Source organism: Furipterus horrens, unplaced genomic scaffold (assembly GCF_987537825.1).
Source record: "Furipterus horrens unplaced genomic scaffold, mFurHor1.1.pri manual_scaffold_4, whole genome shotgun sequence".
In the NCBI taxonomy this organism is placed as follows: domain Eukaryota; kingdom Metazoa; phylum Chordata; class Mammalia; order Chiroptera; family Furipteridae; genus Furipterus; species Furipterus horrens.
In genome coordinates, this window is record NW_028327174.1 from 82,574,486 (window position 1) to 82,593,180 (window position 18,695).

An 18,695-nucleotide genomic window follows, 5' to 3' on the forward strand; every position below is an offset into this window, starting at 1 on the left:
GTGTGCATCTCTTTAGAGTAATGCTATTATTTGGGAATCAGAAATTAATAAAATCTTCCGATATTAGTAAAAGAACAATTTTAAAATATGCTGAAGTGAAACTCAACCTATATCGTGTTTAAATTCCTAAAGCTTTGATTTAATTTTAACGCCACCGAGCTGCACTGAATTCATTTGCTGAAAGCACTTGATAATTATTCACCTTATACCTTTATCATCTACACATTCTCTAGCATTCTCTACTTATTATTCCTTGAAATGATAAACTCAAAACCAAAGTAAAAAAAAAAAAAAGTCCAAAAACTGAATTTAAAAGTGACATACTCTGAAAATAAAAACAAAAACCTCTAAAATAATGTTTTATTTATCACATACAAATGTGTTTTCCTAAGAATTATTTCCAGCGTGGGCCACCATATGGAAGTAGAAAGCCATTATAGGAATGAACTAAGATGGTTTGTATCACCTGCATAACTTGTTTTGTTCTATGCCTTCAGGCTTCAAAATCCGCTTCCCATATTTTTTTCCCTTTCTTTAAAAATAATGTACATCAGTTTAATTTATCCCAGGTCCTGACAGAAGGATCGGATTTTAAGCATTTAATGCTGTGGTTTCAAATCCAATTTCTCAGTGTTCATCGTTTCAAAAGTGGTAGAATTCAGTTTTTGAAAAGGTTCAAGAACTTGGGGAGGATTGGCATCCTTTCTAAAGTCCCACACTGATGTTAAAGGCATCTCTGTATAGCAGAGAGAGCAGTTTGGTCTGAATTTTTCTATAGTGCTCCAGGAAATACTAAACCCTTTGCCTACTCCAACAAGAATCTCTTCTTAATGGCGTCAACCTAAAAATACTTTTTAAACTCGTAAAGCATATCGAATAAATAACCTATTTACAGATTTTCTGAGGTAGGACACTGATTGGTTGGTACATTTTCCTAAAAGGAGGGTATCAATGTATCTGCTTAAGGCTTGATTCCACTGCATGTGTTTGGAAACAGCTTTCCTTGAGCCCAATGGGATTTTTATCCATTCAGACGCTGAAGCACTAGATCCTTGCACAGTAAATTCATTGTACGCTCTCTTTATTTGTGGTGGGTGAAACTCAAAAGGTCAGGAGTCCATATTGCTTCAAATAAACATCCAGAATCTCAGATGCTTTTTTGAAATGGGCTCAAGTTTATTTGAACCTCTTTTCTGGTTTGGAAATCAGGCTGAAAATTTCACAGAAACAGATTTTCTTGTGAGATCTCAGAATGTTGTGGTTTAAGTAAAGTAATAAACAAACTTGAAAAATGAAAGGCAAAGTTGGCTCAAACTCACCTGGTTTCATTCTATTAAACGCCTGAAACTGAGTGGCATTGTGCAATATTTTAAAAAGAAAAAAAAGTTTGTCTATGGTTTAGCCTAGAATCATCAAACATTCCTGTTCAGGAGATTTAAGAGAACTTTCTGCCTGTCTGTCCTCTTTACTCTTCATTTTTCAATATTTTAACAATTTTTAAATTTATTTTTAATTTGGGAGACTTCTGTATTGCACTTCTATTTTTGAGCTATTAATGAAGACTATTCTACCTTCTTTTGAAGTGAGATGATTTCCATTTGTTTATGGGTGTGATCCCTTGAAGCGCATATTACAGTATTTGCATAAAAAGAATTTTTGAATAATTATTAAATACCAGGCATAAAATTTAAACTTTTACATATATCATATTATTTCATTGTTAGAGCAAAACCATTATACAGGTGTTACTAATATCCATTTTTATAAGTGATATGATAGAAAAGTGGTTTACAAAGGTAAGATCACTTGCCCAATTGTATAGCTATGTACTTACAGGTAATAAGTAGCAGAGGAAAGGTTGAAGCTGAGGATGTCTGACTTCAAAGTCCATACACTTTACTACTACTTTATGAAGTTTAATCCCTCTGTTTCTCTCTCTCTCTCTCTCTCTCTCTCTCTCTCTCTCTCTCTCTCTCTCTCTCTCTCTCTCTCCACGTACACATACACACCCACTTTGCCTTCTCCAACTAGCATCTCTTCTTAATGACATCAACCTAGCTGGAAAGAATACTTGTTCTGTACATCTTAAATGTGAATGGGAAATTTCTATAGTTAACAAAGTCTGTTATCAAGATAATGCCTTAGATTTGTAAAGCACTGTACTATATACAAAGATCTTTTGTGTTTGTTATTTTTTTTCTGATCCTTCCAACAAACGAGGAGGTAGGCAGTTAAGGCATCTTGATCCACTTGTACAAATGAAGAACACTGAGGCTCCATGAAATTAAGGTCTTTTCCCAAAGTCATGAAACTAAGAGACATCCGGAGAAACTCCAAGTCAAATCCTCTACCTATGTAAATTGCTCTTTGCAAATCAACACTTCAGAATTCCATTCTGTGATCTCTGTCTGATATCTTGTTTTATTTTCTCTTACCTCTTTTCAATCACACTGTATTTTCCTCAGTTCTTTTGCATATTTTAGCTCTGCACACACATTGTGCTCCTGATAGAAAGTGCTCTACACTAACTGATAAAATCCAAACTACTTTGCAAAGCCCAAAATCGTCTGGACACATGATACCAAAGCTGTTCTTGTGCTACCCATTTAAGTTATGTATCAAGTCTAAATTTAATTAAGGCCACATTTTATTTATACATTTCATGCATTAAACTCATTTAAACTTTTAGTCAGATTTAATTAGAAGAAATACTACCGTGCACATCATGCAGTAGTAAAGCTAATGTACTTCAGGAATTTGAAAGAAGTTAGAGATCGGGGGTCTGATTTCAAAATGTCTTTTTCTTTCTCTCCTCAGAGCTTGCAGCAGGTCTGGGAGCAAGAGGCACACGGTTTGTTTCCTAGGACACTAATACAGTCAGCATGCTCTGTACAAATGTGTAAACACAGACATTCCCTGTAATCAGGAAGGTTGGTATCTTAAGGCAAGATTATGTTTTTTTAGGAAATGCAATTTATGTTCAGGATTAGGTTTCATTTGCAGACTGATAATGTCTGAGGTTCAGGAAGATGATAAAAATATCGTGTCCTCACTCCCTTCCCTACATCTGAAGTCTTTGAGTCAGTCTTCCTGGACAGCCCCCATTCTCAGTTCCAAGTAAAATTATTTAGACTCTTCATTTCTTAGATAGATTTAAAAAAGTAAAGGACATGAAAATACAAAATAAATATTTAGAAATTTAAAGCATTTATAAGCCTCATGGGTGGGTGTGAGTAAATTCAGTGAGAGAGAGACATGAGGAAAAAGTGCAGATGATTCTAGGACTAACATCCTTCTTCACGAGTCAGGAAATTTAGATTTATGTTGTGTATGCTGGAATTCTTGAGGTTGAGGTAGGGTTGGGTAGCAAGTTAGACATGATTCTTAGAATGTAATCATTTTTGTCTGCTTGTGGCATGGCACTAATACTATAAAACAATTTAAATATATTACAAATATTCCCGTTTGAAATGAAAGTTGAAATAAATCCACTCAGAATATCAAGTAAGTCCTCTCTATAAATCTTTCATCAAAAACAAAACTTTTTTATTTCTTTCCCAAACTAGTAAAATAAGTTTTCACAAGGTAAAGAGCAGTTTTCATGCCAAAGACATAATTTCTTTTGCCTAATTCATGTATTTTTTTTTTTACCCTCCTTTTATACAGCAAGTTGCAGATCATGCAAAAGCAAACTATGAGCTTGATCTTTGATCAGACAGCTGAGTTTTCTCCATCTTTAAAATAAAAATTTCCCCAAATGAATGGAGTATGCAGAACTGGAACTTTTCTGACTGCAAGGGAGCCTGGCATTTTTTTTTTTTTTTTTTTTTAAATCATGGCAACAGGTTTGCACAGAGAGAGAGGCCTTACCACCATGGAAACCACCTCCCTCTGCAGGGCCTTAACTGTGAGAGCGGTAGTGCTTTGGGGCAGGCAGAGGGGGGCATTTGCTTGTTTGTTCACACATATTTTCTAAATTTATTGTTTGTGTCAATTAGGTGAATAGAACAAAAGAATGCTGCTTGGGGTTGATTTTCATGGTGTACGGTGTACAGTCCTTGCATAGCGTTACAATTATCTGAGTTACCAGGTATGCTCTTATGGACAGGGAATCAAGTCTGATAGGGCTGGACCAGCTTTGTATTCTGATTCTTCCTGCTGTTTTCTTCCAAGAAATTTGAAAGAAAACACATTGTAGTTAAAATTTTTTTTTCTTTCTCCTCCCTTCTGTTTGTGGCACCTCCTCTAAAAATAGAATTTTATGATATGCAATATAATTTCTTTTTAAGACCATTTATTTAATAAGAAGAATGTTCTCCTGGCCTGAGATGTAATATAACTAAGTATATATATATATATATTTTTTTTTTTTTTCGTAGAGTTAATGTTTACGGCAGAGGGCTAACGCATTGAAATAAGGAGCTGAAATGGAAACTCTGACATCATTTTAGCTGCAGTCCCTGCTGCCTTAACTGGGGAGAAAAATATTAGCCCTTGTCCAACTTACCTTTTCCATGAGGTGTAAAAAACACCCTGTACAAAGGGAGACTATGAAACCCAGAGCTAGCCTGATTGCTTGCATGTTATTCATCTACACGCCCATTGTTTTAAACTGGCACTAGGCAAACCCGTTGATTCTAACCATATGGCTGCGTGCAGAAGTGCATTGAGGAGTTTCCTCTAGGGTGCCCACACAGTGTCCTACTGGCGTCCCAGGCTGCAGAGGAAAATAAAAAGTCTGAGTTTTCCCATTATGAGATTTCATCCAGATGCTCATGGGGTTATATATTTAAATAATGACTCCTAGACTTCAAGGAAAATTACCATTTTAAAGCTTTAGAGACTATATGCATTTCTCCACTAGGTGGTGCAAAAGGCCATAATACTAAAGGTAACTTACAAATGGGAAACAAAATCTAGTTTTTAAAATATTTTAAGGATGATTAATGCAGAACTACTACTCTTCTAATCAAATTACAAGCTTATAGTCTCAAATGGCTGCTGAGTGGTCGATAAAATTTCACATCAGAGAGGGCATGTCGAAACTTTTGAGATATGGAAGAGAGCTTATGGTGGCAAACTGGATTTTTTTGAGAATAAAATGTGTAAATAAAATGGTCAAATGATCACGGTAATTTCTCTACAGTCAAGTTGCTTTTCTTTCTGTTACATCATTCGCAATTTTAAGGGAAGGTATTTCTTGTCCCAAATAATTTTCAAAATTTGGTGATGTCCTTTATGAAGGGCTCATATCAACTATCCTGATTATTTTTGGAACTGGAATTTTTGGGACTATATGGTTCTTTCTTTTCAGTTTAATAATACTCAGCTATTGTGTGTTATGTGAGCCATTGACTAAATAGGAAATTTTCCATGTAGAGTTTTTTCCAGTGGGGTGTAGTCAAGGTTCCTATTACATGTGCTTCAATTTTTAGCTTTCTGAGTTAGTGTTTTCTTCTTCCTTTTAGCATTAATTTCTATGTCTTTCTTCATGTCTGCTACACAAATCCTATTTTAAGTCTTTCTTGGCTACAGAAACAAGCAGCATTACTGTGTACATAAGACATAGATAGGGCCAAACTCTTGCTGCCTCTAGGACCTAGTTATATGCACCCTACCCTATCACTCACCTGTTATCACTAACGCAAAACTGTGAAGCAAGTGATATTGTTTTTGACTGACAATTATCTTCTCTTCCCATGAGCTTATATCCACATCACATGTAGTATAGTTCAGAAAACAAAAACACAGGTATTAAACAGACTTAGATTTAAATGTTGATACTACTATTTATAGATTTCATGATCCTGGATAATTTACTTAATATCTCTGTACTTTCATTACCCAATCTGAAAATATGGGAATAATAGTTTCTATAACTAAGGGTGGTTTTAAATATTAAGTTTGATCAAACATATGAAGCACTTAATGGTCTGGTCTGTGCTAACTTAATAGATGGTAGCTATTGTCAGCAACAATACGCATTTTTTAAACCTAACTATTTGTATGACAATGTGATAGACTGAAGTGAAAAAAATTGTAAGATACACTGCCCTACGATCTACAAAGTCTAGTTGGGGTAATCATTCATTTGTTCGTTCATTGATCAGCAAATATTTATTAAGTAACAATGAACAAAAGAGACATGAACCATGCCTTCAAGAAATTTGTAGTTTGGTAGAAGAGACAAACTCTAAATAAAAATACATTATTCAAATAATCTTTTAATTACAATTATGATAAGTATCATGAACAAAGAGGACAACACAGTGAAAGCCTAGATGTCACCTTGGAGTCACCCTTACCTTTGAATTACAAAGAAATATTGATCCAAACTACTTCTATCATATTTTCTGCAAAAGCTCATATCTTCATGGCTGTACAGATGCCTCCAGACTTTTTCTTCTGAGAGGTACCCCTTTCTCTAATTTCATATTCCTGCTAAAATATTTCTTTGTGATCTTAATTTCTACAGTGTTTTTCTTCTCCCTACCTTTTATGGATCAAGACAGATTACCTAGCCTTTCTAATGCTAACAATGTTTTGATTGTTTTAAATTGATCTCTAATGCTGCAATTGATTAATCTAATTACCATTTATTAAGTCAATGATGCTGCAAATAAGATTTACAGTGAAGACCAATGATAGTGATCCTAGCCTGCTGGAGAGAGAGGTTACAACAGAATTCCTTTCTGCTGTCTCTGAAATCACACCAAATAAATTTGTTTACCAAACTTATTTGCAAAGTGGCTTATACTAGCTTGAACAAATTTAAAACAAACAAAAACAAACAAAAATTTAACGAAATCTTTAAAAAGACCTGCAATGTTTGATCTTCAACTTATTTTTTTCTCACTATTTTATGATGCCTCATTAAGAAAGTAAAAGTCAAAAAAATTGATAAAATTTAATTTAAAAATTTATGAAAATTTTATTTTAGCTATATTAAAAACAATCCCACATCAATTGAGAAAAATGCGTAAAATTAATCAACATGAACAGAGTTAAAATAAAAAATAAAATTAGTAAAATACAAACATTTCCAGTAATGTTTATAAGTTCTCTATGTGACCATCAAAACTTGATGTATGCATTTATCATGATATCATAGAGGAGTGAATCTAGTGTCAGGAGGCTTGGCTTCTAACCAACCAAACAACCGTCGATAAGTCTCTAAAACCATCTATTAATGCACTGTCCAATTCAGTAGCCAATAGCTACATGTGGATATCTACATTTAAATTTTAATTAAAATAAAACATTTTGATTCTTTAGTCCTACTAGTCATATATTGTATCATATATAAAGTGTTCAATATTGACATAGAGTTAGTGGATACCATATTGGACAGATCAGTTAGAGGCATTACAGAATGTTTTATTGTATAGTCCTGTTCTAGAATGTTTATCGTTATCTATATTATCCTACTTTGTGCCTTGCTTTTATCCCTCATCATTTTCTTAATGATATGTTTGGAGAACAGGAATTTTTAATTTTAATGTACTTCTACTTATCCATTTTCCCCCCTTTATGGTTATCATTTTCTGTGTCTGTTTAGTGAAACTTTGCCAACTTCAAGGTTATAAAGATAGTCCCTGAAAAAATAAGATTTTTCTTCACTGTAATTTGGTGAACTAACATTGATTTTGGTGGAAACTTAATAAATGCTAATTATAATGGTGGTGATATGAATGGCTATATGGTCAATAGATAGGACATTAAAAGAAAAATAACATTCTGAAAAAGTCTATTTTTCCTTTAGATGAAAGTATTATAAGGACATGGGAAATGGTCCAAAATATTTTCTTGTAATTAAACTTCATTTTTTAAATTTGAGCTAAATATCACCAAAACATACTTCATTTGATTTTATGGCAACAAGAAAATAGTGTACTGTAGTTTCACTTGGGAAGTAACCTATATATTTAGTTGATTTTTTATGGGTCTTGGTTATATCCTTCAACATCCTACCCCTACTTATTTGAAAATGCTAACTTTATTGATTAAAAATTCCTGACCTGTTACTGGAGCAAGTGTCTTTTCAATTCTGCCTAGTCCCAATGAGCTTTCAATCTTGACAACCTTCTCTTGGTAAGACAAATTGTGTATTTGAGAAGGAAACATATTTTGCCCAATAAACTTCATACTTTATGAAGTTTAGGGGATGGGAAAGTGCTTGGGGTTCTTGAGTTGCATTTTACTTGAAGTTTTTCACATTTCTACTCAACCATTAAATTTTGACTAGTTTCCTGCACTTATTTGATAAAATTTGGGTCTCAGTTGGGCTCTAACACTGAAGTTCTGTCTTCATTTTGATGACATGACAATAATTTCTGTATTCTCTACTGTCTATGAACTCTCCTTCTAATGATAGGTAAAATATGAAAATAGAATACACATGTAATATTTCTATAAAGAATTTTAGAAAAAAATATGCTATTAGTGACAATTGACCTTTTAGTAGCTTGCCTTCAGTCCTTTGATCTCATTAGTTAGTCTTCACCCCAAATATATAACTCACATAGAAGAAAATCACTGAAGTAATTATGTAGTTACTCTAAGAGCAAAATTTATTAGAAGTAGAGACCAAAGCAATATACTTTATATAGGAAGTTCCTGGTCATCAAAATGTTTCTTGGAAGTTTTCCAGGCATTCTGCTCAATAGAAATCTCTTTTACCAACTTAGTATATTTAATGTTCATAGCATCTCCAAAAGCTAGCCAATATCCCCCACTGACCTCATTCTTCATCATCATCTGCTTTATTTTCTTCTCAGGACTGGCAACTGTCTGAAATTTTCTTGTTTATTTATTGCTCACTTCTATTGTTTGTCTACACCAACTAGAATGTCAGATGCATTCTAGATATTTTCCTGCTAACAATTCACTGGTTACGTGATTTTTATTTCCCTTAACTACACCTGACCTACTTTTTGTTGTTGTTATAAGAAGAAATACAAATATCCTTAATAAATTAGGTAAGGCAAAATATAAATTAAATTAATTATACAAATTGTGAAGCCCTATGTGATTCTTGCCAATTTTGTTTACAGCTCTATCTCTAGTATCAAGTATAGTGACAGGCCATAGTAAAATACTCAATAGTTATTTCTTGAATAAAAAAATCTTGCCAATTTATCAGCAAGCAAGAAAAGATCATTCTGTTATTTAAAGGCATACCTAAGATAGCAGTACAAATTTTCTGAGCATCCAAGTTCATAAACTTTTCCTATGCCAGTCTGCTTCTGAATTCAATGTTAATAAGAATCACTTGGGAAAGCAGAATTTAACACAATCTTAAGGAAAAACTGCCATAACATAAGTTGATTCTAGCAAAAAAAAAAAAAAAAAAAAAAGGAAAAAACCCACAAAAAATGTAATAAGAAATAAATACCTCATTTTAAAACAATAAAATTTCCAGAAACTTCAGCTAAAATAAGTTTAAAGAAATGGCCTGAGGTTTCTAAAGAGAAGGTGGTTGAAAAGCAATGAGAGGTCTTCAAAACCACATCCTGTGTGTACTGAACACTGACAAGCCAGTCGTGATTGTCTTAGTCTGTTTCTCTCCTCTTCATTCTGTCAGAGCGCGGCAACAAATATTTACCCCTCTTCACAAACCTCCGATAATCTTCTAACTCTCACGTGATGTTCTTAATTCATATGTAATTGGAAAATAAGATTAACTAGATCCTAGGAAGATAACTCTGTCCAGAGATTTGTAGCGCCATCTAATGGATGGTCCGGAGGGCTTATCTGGTATTAATGGATAGAAGAGAGATTGCATTCTGCTTAGCACATGAGAAAGCTGTGCCCAGACAATTTTAAGTTATTTAGTGAGGTACCAGGAGGAAAAAGCTAGAAAACTACATTTATTCACTGTCAGATATGAAAAAGTCAGACTTGAGTCACTGCACTTGAGTTTGAAACTATGTATGACACTCGCAGTAGGTTGGTTAAATTCAAATTCCTAATTCTAAAGGTGGTATAGACAATAATTTTTTAAATCTTCTAAATAGGTAGGTGTTCAGAGAGGGAGAAGCCTTACAAAAAGTGAGTAAACAAAAACCCGTTAATCTATTTCATTCTGCCTACTAGCCAAACTTACGTGAAGGAGTGGAAAATGAAGATCCTCAGGCTGGGGAATGTTAAGAGGTTCAGTTCTCACTCTACCAGGCCAGCGTAGGGGGTTGGTGGAGGCGGAGGAGGGTGCATTCTGGGAGTAGAGAGGTGGAAGACTGAGGATGGTGTCCTAACAACCATGGTTTACCTGAGGATTTTTGATTTAGATCCTTTGGGACACGGTACTACCAACCGATATCAGTCCATGACACACATACTGGAGTCCATGTCCTGCTACCTCATGTTGTTCCAAAGTAATTTCTGGAAACCCTTCTGTGTGAAAGGGACTGGGATTCAGCTCATGGATTACCCATGTGCAATTCTTTAGTATTTTATTGCTGAAAGGCAGTCACATTCTCATTTATTCATCCAACACCTTTACTGAGTATCTGTTTCTAAATGCAAGGGAACAGCAATGAATGAAAAAATTCTCATGAAACTTGCATTCTAATGAGGGAAGGCAGAAGTTAAGCAGGTTAGATAAGTAATGCATACTGTGTGCTAGATAGTTATATGAGCTATGGACAAAAATACAGTGTAATTAGAGAATGGCGGTTGATTACAAGTTTAAATGAGGTGGGCAGGAAGGCTTGTGGCTGTGATACTTAAAGGAACGACTCAAGGCTGAGAGAAGATGAGAGAAAAAGGGGTGTAGGGAAGAGTTTAGAATGCAGTATGTGGGGAAAGAGAGAGACAGTAAATTCAAATCCCTTGAGTAGGGCTGGCTTCATGGGAATGCAATCTGTGCTGTGGCCCAAGACTCACGCCATCTTGAAATTCTTAATAAAATTGTAACAAAGAGTCTTGAATTTTTATTTTGCACTGTGCCCCATGACATATGTAGCCACTCCTCTCCTTAAGGCACTGTAGGGAGTAGTAATGAGGTCCCCATAGTTAGAAAGGAGTGAGCAAGAGGGAAGCCAGTAGATGTCAGGGCTCTAGTGAGGCTACACACCTTGCATGGGCTGAATGACCTGAATACTGTTTGAGTAGGATCACTAGGATCACTCCAGCTGCTGTGTTGATAATAGAATGAAGGGGTCAAAGGTGAAAACAGAGTGATCAGTTTAAAGAAAACTATGGCTGGTAGGGTAACATCTGGTTCTAAATTTAAAATACCATTGTATTTTCCTGTTTTTAATTAAGGGCTTATAGGTTTCAATGCTTTTAGATGACACTTTATGAACAAAAGGATGAAAGACTTGTTATAAAGTATTATTTGCTTCTAGGATGCAGGTCCTGAAACAAAATTATTTTATGTCAATGTGCCACTAACAATCTGAAGTCTAAAAGTCTCATACATATTAAAAATAATGCCTTATAAACTGTATGAAGTTATTATCATTACCATAATCAGAGAGTTTGAACTAGATGATCTGTGAAGGCTCTTTCCAATTCTTATTTCTATGCTTTATACATTCTCTTTTGCCATTTAACGATATCTTAAATCTGATTTTCATTTTACTTACTCTGGCCCCAGACAGACTGGGTTTATTTTAAATTCACATTTAATTTTGAAGGTTTGAGGAGTTGTCATAGATTTTAAATATTTATACATAATTATATATATTTCATCTATTAGAATCAAGTGAGATAATGCATTTAAAATGTTTGGAAAGCCTAAATCACTCTATAAATGCAGGAGATTAAGTAGTATATTAAGAATATTGTAGTTTAAATCTGCTTAAAATAATTGGTTTGAAATCTCTCTTACATTTTCAACAATCTGAGAAAATGATATACTCCACTTATAGCTAAAACACAGAACTTGCTTTCATTTTATAAAATTAAATTTTTGGAGAAGGATTAACTAGCAATTTTCTACATAGTGTAAAGATTGTTCTTCTGATATTGGCACTTGTAGGCTGTTTAGAATTTTCCTGCCAAATGTGCAGTTTCTTGACTTTTAGTTGGTGGAAGAGAATTAATTTTCTGGGCTCATGCTTGTTCCTAACTTTAGGCTTCTATTTACAAGCAAGAAAATAAGCTTATTTTTCCCCCTAAAATGTTAAGTTTAAATACTCATTCCCTGGATCAAGTTGTTGGCAATTAAAATGTTGCTTACAAATTTATCTACGTTCATATGATCCAGACAGTGTTGTACTTTTAGATATATTTCTTTAGGAAGATGGCCATCTTTACAAAGGTTAAGTCCTTTATAATTGCTCTTGATCCCAGCCTCAAACATCAAGTATCAGCTCGATTATTCAGACCTCCCTTTTGAGCCCTCCTTAAATTCCCAGAGTAAGTCTCATTCCTTCACTGCCCTCCATTCTCTTCTTCCTGGACATTTATGTGTAAGTTGATTTTCTTTTTCTTTTTTGTTTATTAGTTCTTTTCCCCATAGACTGTAAACTTGGTTGTAGTAGAGATCATGCCTGTTTGTTCTCCCAATTCTATTATATTACTTGGTAAATAGGAGGTACTATGCATTTGTTCTGAATAATTAACATAAAGCTGTCTGCTTCAGTGGGACTACTATACTAAATTTTTCAAAATAGCACAATATATGAGAGATATTAATAGCCATGGAATGAATACTAATAAAATAGCAAATTTCTCATTGAGTTATTAGAAGTAAAATATAACCTTACAATAATCTACTTCACTAGCTTAATTATTAACTATAGACTAGACTATGCTGTACTAAAGATCTGTCTCCCAAATGATAACATGTCTAGTCATATCAGTGGGAATAATTGCTCCAGCAGGTTACATAGAGTTCCCAGTAGGGAAAGTTCTACTGTTTTGGGACATACATACCATCTCAAAGCATGGCTTCCAGTGTCACTGCAAGATGGAAAAGAAGAGGGCATGGGGAACTCAGAGCTACTCTTAAAAGCTCTGGACTAGAAATGACAGGTGTCAGATGGTCCAGCATAAATGTAGGGGACTTGAAAGTCTTCTTTTATGCAAAGGAAAGAGAGGTAAAGTAGATGTGGTAAGAACTCAACAAATTTACTGTTGTTACATTTTTATACTAGGCAATATTTATTTCAGGTATTTGAATAAATAATTACATATGTAATAATAAATGGATAAGTACATAGCTCAGTCCTATAAAGCAACAAAACTTAGCCAGAGGATTATCATTTAAAAGACAAGGTGCCTAGAATTAACCTCATTAACTGAGCTCCAACCATCATCTGGCAGTAACATTGTTAAATTATGATTTTCCTTTCATCCTTCCTTCTTCTTTTTCTCTTTCTTTTGAATAATAAATTTAAAAGCTTGTAATTTATAAAGCAGTAGCATGGGTCATGAGAAAGCAGAAATAAGACAGACTTTTTAAAAAGAATTTTATACTTTGACAGGTTAAAAACATAAGTGACAGATATATACAAAGATTATGAACTAACAGTACTTTATACAATCATTCAATCACTCTTCTTTTGAATTTACTTGAAACAGAGCATGATAAAGACCATGGTGGGGGCCATGGCCAAGGGCATGGAAATGGAAGAAGAATGTGGCAAGCTCAGATCCATACTATGGAACTTGACTGACTACTCACAGAAATCAGAACATAGATTTTTATGAAGAGCCTTGTGTTGAGTCTATGTAATAGGTTCTGACATATTCACTAATTTTGGAGCTTACTATAACTACTTATTTTTCAATTTAATCAAATAGCCTACTAATAAGAAGTGTGTTTATCCAAAGTACTTAGTAAAACTAAAAAAAAAAAAAAAAAAAAGTCAAATTGATGGCACATATTCTTTAACTTCAAGTTGTATCTAAAAGATTCTGACAGAAATGAGTGTGACCAAAGTTATTTTGGTTTGAACTTTCTGGCCCCATTTTGGTGCAAATGTTAGAAAGCTCCATATCCTGGACCAACTTCTCACAGGGATGTCTTACTGAATCAGAAACCGACTCTTTTAGCCACATCCAATTCAACCACAATTACACATATACAGACTAGGCATAAAAGCCATATTAAAATGTTCATACATAAGACCAAATACTGAAATCAAATATAAAAGTGCATATTCATTTATGTGACAAATACATTTATGGTATAGAAATATATATTCTAGGAAACCTAGATTGGCTCACTGCATCATCTTATTTCCTTCTCTACAGAAGGAAGTTTTGCATCAAATTACATAACATGTGATGTCTAGTGAGTTTTTGCAAACTTTACAGATGCCTATTTTGTTTAGTTTAGCCATTTATTGAAAATATGTTTATATTCTGGGTTTTTAGTAAAGATCTTTTGAATAGAGATTGATACCAATTATACAGTACAACTGCACCTTATTTTTTTCATATTTATATATGGAACATGCTCTGTAAACTGCAAATCAAATCTGTTTTAATTGACTACTAATTGCTAATGTCTAGAGTATAAGTCATTCAAGTATTTACTGAGCACATACTAATGCCATTATTCTAGACCATTGAATCCCCTTCTGGAATAGGGGAAATAGATACTAACTTTGTAAATTGGTAATCTACATATGCACTAGGAAATAAATGTCATGGAAGTACTCAGATATATACGATGCAGGTGAGGTCTCATTGAGAAGGAAACATTAGAGCAAAAACTTGAAAATGCCTTAGCAGTAGTAGAGTAATAATTTGTGCAACAGCACTTCAAGTGAAGGGAAGAGCTGAAGCAGAGGCCCCTGACTGGTGTGTGACTCCTGTGTTTGCAGAAAAGCAAAATAAACTAACAAAATAGAAACAGACTTATAGCTGTCAGAGGCAGGGGGGCTAGGTGAAAAGGATGAAGGTATTAAACAAAAACAAACAAACAAAAGCCTCATAGGCAGAAAGCAGTATGGCCATTACAAGAGGACAATGAGGGTGAGGGAGGCAGTAAAGGGTACAGGGGTGATGGATGGAAATATGGCTTGGAGTGGTGGACACACAATGCAATATACAGATAATGTATTATAGAATCGTACTCCTGAAATCTATATAATTTTATTAACCAATGTAATCCCAATAAATTCAATAAAAAATGAAAATAAAAGCAAGGAGGTCAGTGTGGCTTGAGCTAATTAAAAGTAGAGAAGAACGGTAGGAGCTGAGGCCTGCAGGCTAACAGCAAACCAGGACTTTGATTTTTGTTCTGAGTGAAATAGGGAGAGTTTGCAGGTTTTGAACAAGAGAGTGATATGATCTGAATGGTGATTAAAAGAATCACCACCCACAAGATCAATAGCAGAATAAACTGTAGAAATGGAAGGACTTGAAGCAAGGAGATTGGTTATGAGGTTATGGTGGGTAAGAACAGGCTAACAAGAGCAGTTGGGATGAGAAGTGGTTAGATTATGAAAGCAGAGTCAACAGGACTGACAGAGGAGTGGGGGAGGGAGAGAGGAAAGAGAAGAGTGAGGGGGGAGAGAGAGAAAAAGAGAGAGAGAGAGAGAGAAAGAGAGAGAGAGAGAGAGAGAGAGAACCAGAAGAGTGGCTATGATTCTAAGGTTCTAAGGTTTAGGTGTGAGGGCAATGTTGAAGGTTTAGGGTTAAGCATGGACTTGTGTTTGAGATGGCTTACACACTTAGGTGGAACAGTGAGTAAGTTAGTTGGATACATGAAGCTAAAATATTAGGAAATAGACTTCTAATAAAAGAATATTTGAGGAAAGCAAACATTAAGAGTAGTTTTACAGACATTTATGTTATTTCAGTTCAAGTAGGAAAATTATTTTCCCCCAGTCCTTTATAGTGCATTTTATAGCTGTATATAGGTCCTACTTGACTATTTATACATTTCCTGGTAGGAAAATAGCACCATCTTGTGGGAAAACTGTACAAATTTCTGCAATCTAAAGGATTTGAGTTCTGAAATCATAAAATAATACTTTGAAAGTTCATCCAAATTTGTGAGTTTATTCATATAAATTTGTATCTATTGGGTGCTAAAATAACTGACAGAACCAGTCAGTTAGTCAGGAAACCGAACAATTCAAATAAATATGAATTTAATTAATTATCTGACAAAATTGTCTAAGGACTCATTAATTATGTAATTTATAAATAACTTTAAAGATAGGAGATGAGATTATATATAATTTGTTAAAGAATATAAATTCTTCAGCCTTTTATAAACTTCATTCTAAAATTCATTAATTTACTTATTCATTCTTGAAATATATTCAGGAACATCTTCTGTATATGCATAATTATACCAGGCTCAGTTAAATCCAATGAAATTATATAAATCAACATCTCAGTTCTGAGGAAACTAACTAGGTGACCTTATTATCCATTCAAATTAAAAAAATAAAATCACTGTTTTATAACAATAAAATAAGTGTAAAGTGGCTATTTATGAGTCAAAATATTTCTTTAGACTATTAGTTTTCAAATTGGGTTAATTGGAGTTTCTTCAGAAGTTTCACAGCATTTTAACAAAAATTAGGAGATGATTGTATAAGAAAGTTTGCTTTGGTTATGTAAATAAATATATGAAACATTATAAATAATATATTAGAGTACAAATGTCATAATAATTAATTCTGATTTACTTTTATTATTATTTTCTAAATAAAATGAATAAAAGCATATTAGTTTATGATATACATCTAATAATTTTAATAATAATATTGGTATCTTAAAAATGAAATAAACAGTTGAATAAATAAATAAATGTGTAAATTATCAAGCATCACACAACTAATACTGGATTTTATTATGGCAAAAAATAAATTCAGGTAGGAAATCAGAAATGAATGAAGAGAGAGTGGAAGGGAAAGAAAATGGATGAGACTTCTTTGAATATACTTTAAAAAATTCTAGTTTTGAACTATACAAACATTTTCTGTATTAAATAAACTATTAAAATAACCAATAAAAACCTAGAGAGATAAAACAACTCTAAAAATCAAAGCCAAATGAAGATGATGTTATTTCAGATTGATAATCATTCAGAAGGAAAATGTTAATTTAGCTACTTTTTGAACACAGTATTTTGATTACACACACACACACACACACACATGCATGCACAAAATTCACTGAAATACTAAACTACTTATAAAGTTTGTTGTTTACAGTGGCTTTAGTGTAGTGATTACTAAGTGATTTCTGGTGAATTGCAGGTTAGAGTTAATAAGTAAATATATAGATGCTGTTGTGAACCAGTATTTTCTCAGTGGGGAAAGGGAAATGCACATTTTGAATGGGGGAATTTGAGAAAGAAATTCATGGTGATGGACCTGTAAGTATGTATGTATGTATATACACATAACTATAAATATGAACTCATTTAAAAATATATTTTATAAATTTATATAGAAAATTATATATATATGCATATTCATATACACATCATTCCTAGCTCTATTTACAAAAACATGTAAGAGCAATGAAATAATATAATTTAAGTAGCAGGGAGCACCCTAGTTTCTGGATCTTAGTTTCTAAAATTCATGTCCAGAAACTGAGCCCACTTGCTTATGTGCCCAGCATGGATTTTCAGCTAATATTCTGATAAGTGACCTAAAATCAACAGAATTTCAGCTGACATGAATTTTGAAGTCAAGGATTACAGAGATGCTTTGCACCATCTTCACTTGCACAACAGTATACAAGACATGGTGCGTGGTGTGACTCTCAGTCAGCTAACTGAGGGAAGAACCCAACAAAGAACCCAACAACAATCAAAACCCAATTATGATGAGAGCCCACATAAATGTCATAAAGGGCATCCAAGAACATCTAGTTCAGGAGATCAAGGAGACTGCACCACTGAGTCCCATAGGTCTCCTACCACAGAAGACCACCCCATAGAAACAGAGAGTCAAAGCAGATCAATCCAGTATGCAGAAACAAACAAAAAGAGTTACCCAAAATGGGGAGAAAAAGAAACAACACCCAATCAAAAGGAAAAGAGGTATCCACAGAAAGAGTGCTAAATGAAATTAAGGCAAGCAATCTATCAGACATAGAGTTCAAAATAATGGTTATAAGGATGCTTGAGGACTACAGAGAATACAAGGAACTTTATGAGAGCTACAAGGAACTTAGTGGAAACTACATTAGCATGAAAAAGGACGTGGAAACTATGAATAAGAGCCAGGAGTAAATGAAGAATACAGTAACTGAAACGAAGAATACACTAGAAGGAATTAAAAGCAGGCTAGACATAGCAGAGGACTGAGTCAGTGAGTTGGAAGACAAAGTAGAAAACACCCAGTCAGAGCAAAAAAAACCCTAAAGAATACTAAAAAAGAATGAAGATAGTATAAGAGAGCTCTGGGACAACATGAATCATAACAATATTCACATCATAGGGATATTGGAAGGAGAAGAAAAGCAGAAAGGTATAGAAAACCTGTTTGAAAAGGTAATGACAGATAACTTCCCTAACTTGGTGAGGGAAAGTCATGCAAATCCTGGAAGCACAGAGAGTCCAATCAAGATGAACCCAAAGAAGCCCACTCTAAGAAACATCATAATGAAAATGGCAAAATTTGAAGACAGAGAATCTTAAAGGCAGCTGTGGAAAAATAGTCAGTAACATATAAGGGAGCTCCAATAAAGCTATTATCTGATTACTCAAGAGAAACTCTACAAGCAAGGAAGGAACGACACAAAATATTCCAAGTAATGAAAAGGAA